Source organism: Cynocephalus volans, chromosome 2 (assembly GCF_027409185.1).
Source record: "Cynocephalus volans isolate mCynVol1 chromosome 2, mCynVol1.pri, whole genome shotgun sequence".
In the NCBI taxonomy this organism is placed as follows: Eukaryota; Metazoa; Chordata; class Mammalia; order Dermoptera; family Cynocephalidae; genus Cynocephalus; species Cynocephalus volans.
The window spans coordinates 178271009-178276751 of NC_084461.1; positions in this window are offsets into that span (position 1 = coordinate 178271009).

A 5743-nucleotide genomic window follows, 5' to 3' on the forward strand; every position below is an offset into this window, starting at 1 on the left:
GCTTCTGAGAGATGGATCTGGCGAGCCACAGGGTGTGTGCACTTTGCTCTAATAGATGCACCCAGATTGTTCTCCACAAAAGCTGTCTGAACCTATGTTCTCACGAACAAGATCTAAGAATCCTGCTCCCACACATCTTTGCTAATACCTGATATTATCATTGTTCCCATTTTGTGCCAATCAGGTAGGTGAGAAATTGCATCTTGTTTTAACTTGTTTTCCCCTCATTCATTCCTACTGAGTTGGGTATTTTTCATGTTCCTTGGCTGTTTGTCATTTCTCTCCAGTAAATTGCTTGTTTATGTCCTTTGCCTGAATTTCTATTGGGTTGTTTATCTTTTTCATATCACTGTATGAAAGTGTTTATGTATTCTATGTGTGAATCCTTTGTTACATATTGCATGAATGTTTTCTCCAAGACTGTGGAGAATCTCTTAACAGTATCTTTAGTCATGTAGAAATTTTAAGTTTTGATGTAGTCAAACTTAATTATCCCTTATTTTAGCCTTCTGCATTTTTTTGTCTTGTTTAAGGTCTTTTGTCTCTGCAGGTTACATTTTCTTACATTTTCATCCAAGTTTTTAATAGTTTTATTTTATATTTAGTTTTTAAATCTATCGACATTATTTTGGGGAATAGTGTGAAGTTGGAGTTTAATTTTATTTTTTCTTCCACAGGAATAGACAACTGTCTGGACACCATTTATTGCCACTGATTCCTAATGGATTTGAAACAGTTCCTTTGTCGTGGATTAAGTTCACACATGCAAATGTATCTGCTTCTGGACTTTCTGTTATGTCCTATTGATCTGCTCACTCTACTTACGTCACCTCCAGTCTGTTTTATATGCTATATGTTTATTATATGTTGAAAACTGGGAGAGAATCAGCACTTACTCTGTGTTCTGTCCAGGTGAACCCACGGCTGGAGTTGCCCTGAAAGTGACATCATTGGGTTCCCACAAGTGAGTGCTCCAAACCATCTCGAGATGGGCCCAGCTGGGATTCCAAAGAAAGATGCTCTAAATACCAGCTGATCAGCACAGAGCATGTGAGGGGAGCTCACACACAGAGGGCTGCAGCGTCCTCATGGCAGACAGTGAGAATGCAGGTGTTCTACCCAGGTATGTCTGTGATGAGGGGGTCATGATAGGGAGTTTATATGAGTGTTTAAGGAATTTAGCTCAGGCACAGGGTTATTTTCTACACTTTTATCAGCATATTTGATCTTTTAGTGTTTCCAGCAACAAACTAAACAGCTTCACCAGTGCCTGGGAATGTTCATGGCCCCAGCTGAGGTCCAAGCCTGTGAGAAGCCTGCACTTGGCTGTCACAGTGTGGCCAGGACTCTGGTTCTTCACCAGGACAGAGAGAGAATGTGGGGGACTGGGGGACCTACACTCTTCCTCCTCTTCCTCTTGCTTTCTTGTCTTCACTATTGCACTTGGTCTTCATGATGGATTTTTGAATCCATCTGTCAATGTCCCTAAAAATGTGTGTTGAGATTATAATTAATGTTGCACTGAATGCTTAGATTAGAATGGGAAGAATCAACACCTATACGATTGTGAGACTGCCTGTTTTGGAATGTAGCCAATCTGTCTTCTCCTCTGTTGAGGCACGTTAACACCTTCTGGGGAATTTTACGGTCTTCTCGTGAAGATCTCCATTGTTAGCCTTACTCACAAATGTCTTAAAGATCTTGCTGCTATTTGTAAATGGGATTGTTCTTCTACTATTGCATCTTCTAATTGGTCATTGCTGGTAATTAAGACAATTTTGATCTGTATTTTGAATTTTCCTTCAAGTCTTTGTGGTTTGTGATACCAATTTATTTGGATTTCCTATGTAGACAATTACATATTCTGCAAACACCGATGATTATGTCTCTTCCTTTTTGGTATTTACATCTCTTTTTCTCTTGTCCCTTTGTGTTATTCAGAATCTCCATTCAAACGGTGTTGGTGGCTGTGACATCAGGCTTCCTCACTGTGTTTCTGAGTTCAGTGGGAATGCTTCTGATAATTTACCACGAGGAAACCAGATTCTCTGAGTCCTCTGAATGCTGCATATTTACATGCCCAGGACTATAGCCCTGCTTAGTGTCTAGAAAGGTTTTAAAAACCATACACCTAATTCCTGACAGGTGGGAACGGTGCTGGAATAAAACCAACCAGAGCTGCTGCCCAAGGGTCCCAGCTGGATTCCTGACTCTGGGCAGGCAGAGGTGAACTTTTCTCCTGGGCAAATGAACTGAAAGAGTCCCTGGAGGATCTTTGAGCTCCCATAGCCTCTGTGGCTCTCAGACCTGCCTCTGAGGGGAGACCTGGCCAGAGCCAAGGGGAAGACAAATGGGAGTCCACACACCGTTGATCAACTGTTGTCCTCTCTAACCTACCACAGCCTGGTATAAAGTCACTGTGTAGATGTGGGGTCAGCCCTAATGTTCGCCTGATGTGTCTGCTTCTTGCCTTCACAGGCCCAAAGAAGGACTTCACTTCCTGGTCCCTTGTGGTTGTTCTGGCCAATGAGTGTTGAGTGGAAGTGACCCCTGCTGCATCCATGTCAAAGCGCTTAATTGCCAGTGGAGACCTCTGGGACTCCCATTCCTTCAGGCACAGCAGCTGGTAGCATCCGAGATGGCGGCTGCTCCACTGTGATGAGAAGGTCCCTGCTGACCAATGGTGGACATGCAGGACAGTTGGGAGTAAACCTTCATGCTTTTAAGCAACTGAGATTGTGCTGTTGCTACTGTGGCATAGCTCAGCCTTGTGTGACTATTGCACCTCTAATCCTTCTCCTCTTATTGGAGAGCTGATAATCTAGCATTTCCTTGCACATAGTAGGACCTCAATTAGTATAAATGGATGGATGGACAGACAACAGAATGGTGCCAAAGCCCTCCAGAGACTTGGCCATGGCCGCTTCATTGTCCTGGAAAGCTGGGCACTGACTGAAATATGAAATTTCCTCTTCACTCAGATCACACACATGGATGTCATGTTGCCCAAAGGTGTTACTGTCATATATGTAAGGACAAACTTGGGAAGAGCAAGTAAGTCATAACCCAAATGGTGGGATGTTGTGCAGAAGGAAGACCTCTCTCCTGATTAAAGTTGTCTTCTCCTTTCCATCTAACCTGGTTGTTGCCCTTCCACTCTGAGAATGTTATTCCTTTGAGTTAAATACTGACCCATTCAGGTTCCTTCATAACATGAAGGAGTCAGCCAGGCTCAGCTCCATGTGCAAGAGCACAATGGCTTCTTTACTCCAGCAGAAAGGGTGGGCTAGTGCCTGAGCCCAGGCTCCATGAGGAGACATGGGGAGAGGACAACACACGTTCAGAGGAAGGGGACCCAGGGATGGAGAAGTGACTTCTCAGAGTTGACTGCATGTGCGTGAGAGTGAGTGTGCGTGCATGTGTGAGTGTGTGCATGCATGTGAGTATGCACTCATGTGAGTGTGTGCATGTGTACATGTGTAAGTGTGCGTGGGTTGTTGTGTGTGAGTGTGTGCATGCACATGATTGTGCATGTGTGAGTGTGTGTGCATGATCACCCTTCCTCTCAAAAGTGAAGAAATCACACACTCTGTGTCTTCATGTGACAGAAACAGTTGGTGAGCAGTTGTCATTCACTAGAGCTGGTTGACACTGTGTTTACTCCTTTGAAGTTTACAAATATATGTGTAATGATGTTAAACAAGCCATTGGTGTGCATGCTAAAGGAAGATGACAGGTCTCAAAGGTGAACTTTGAGTTCAACCAGGAAACAGTTCCATGATGAGTCACTTTCAAGTGTCCTAAGATGACTGTTAACAGCAGAGGCTGAGGAAGTGCACCGTTGTTACCAGGGCCATCGGTGACATAGGAGGCAGATGGCATTTGGGATCAGACCTCAAATAAAACCCCAGCCCCAACACCTAGTGGAAAAATCAGGTTGAGAGGTTGGCCTTTCCTCTCAGAATCCCAACTCCCTCACCTATAAAAGCGAGGCACTTTGCACTGATGCTTTCAGAATCAAAGAAGATGTCATAAGTAAACCTCCTGGGACAGGACAGATGGAGGTGCTTGGTGAAGGTTTATCCACACAGCAGACGTTATCATCACAGTCTTCCCAGAATAGTAAGACACCAGACCATCCTGTTCTGGAAAATGTGTCTTCTCCTAACCTGTGACTTCCCTCAAATTGTGACATTCTCAAATGACCCTCTTTCCTGGACACAGGGAGAGGTCTGGGCTGCATTACCCATACATACTTTCCCAGAGACCTGTGAACCAGAGTTGGGGAGCAGGAGGACCTTATCTACCATCTATTTATCTACTGTGTAAGAGGTGTGAGTTTTTACCATGGTCAGTCCCAGGGGAAACTGGGGTGAGGTAGAAGAGGATGGAGTTTACACCTAGAAACAAAGAAAGATTGTCATGGTTGGATTCCAGGTCCTTGCTCCAGGCACCATCAAGACCCAGCTACACCCCATCCTTCCCTCTGTTCACTGGATGTTCCTGACCCAAGCTAGCGCAAGCTGGATTGCTGCCACTTTAGACTGAAACTGAGCCTGACTAACACAATTTTCTCATTTTCTGGTGCCACACCACTCATGATAACCTCCTTCCAAAGCCCCAGGAAGCTCTTGCAACAAAAGAAAATCTTAGATTAAGCTTCACAGAGTTTCTGGATCAAGATAGGAAACTGTGCCCAACACGAAGGTCTCCTGCTAACATGTCTCAACTGCAAGCTGTGCCTAGACAGGAAGTGACAGAGAGAGCCCAGAAAGTCAGTTCCTGGCTTAGCCACACTCCCAACTTCATCAGCTGTTGCAAGAGATGGCTCTAGATGGTGGCACTATTTTAATACATTTTATTTCATCTTTGATACTCTGATACTTAATGTTGACTCATTATTTCTCTTTTGAGGACTTGAGTGTATCTCCACACTGATGCTGTAGCTCTCCAGTTTGAAAGACACTTGACATCTCCTTAAAGCCTCTGATGCCCAGCAGTGTCAGGGTCAGAAAGGGTTTGATAAGCATTTGCTGAGTTGACTGATAATCACATTAGCATCATTTCCACTGCCATCAGTCTTACAGTCTGCAGACATCTGAGTCGATTCTGGAGATGTGTGTGTTGGACTCTGAAGACTCTGAGCACATTCAGGTTTGAGATGCTCTCTCCCCAGTCTTCTGCTCAGGAGCATCCTATAGGCAGAGCATTCTGCATCAGGTATGTTCAAGCTGTTTTGCTGGATTTAAGAAATGATGAAAGTATTAAAACAATGTTGAGTTCAGCGCTGTATCCCCACATCTGTTCACCCCAGGACAGAAATACCACCCCTACCAGGAATCACAGCAGGTTTCAGCACCCTGGACAGGGCCAGTTCCCAAATGGCCTGTTCTGCTGCTCAGTCTTAGAGGGAGCTGCTAAGGGACAGTCCACCTGGAAAGATGAGGGGACACAGAGGGACGAAGTCACAGGTGAGCGAGAGGAATGTGAAGGAGGAGCGTGGAAAGGGGCTGGGGGAGGATTGTTGAAGAGGCCACCACTGGGGGAAAATCTTGCTGTCATGTGCATGTAGGATGGCTCATCTTTGATTACCCTGAGGGACAACTTGGCTGAGGTCCTGGATCCACCCACATCCAGGCAGATTTTCTCCTGTCCTCTTGTCCTGGTGGCCACTCACAGATAAGTCCTGCAGGGCCCAGGGCACTGGACCAGAGTGAGTCCTGAGCCACGGTCAGCTACGTTT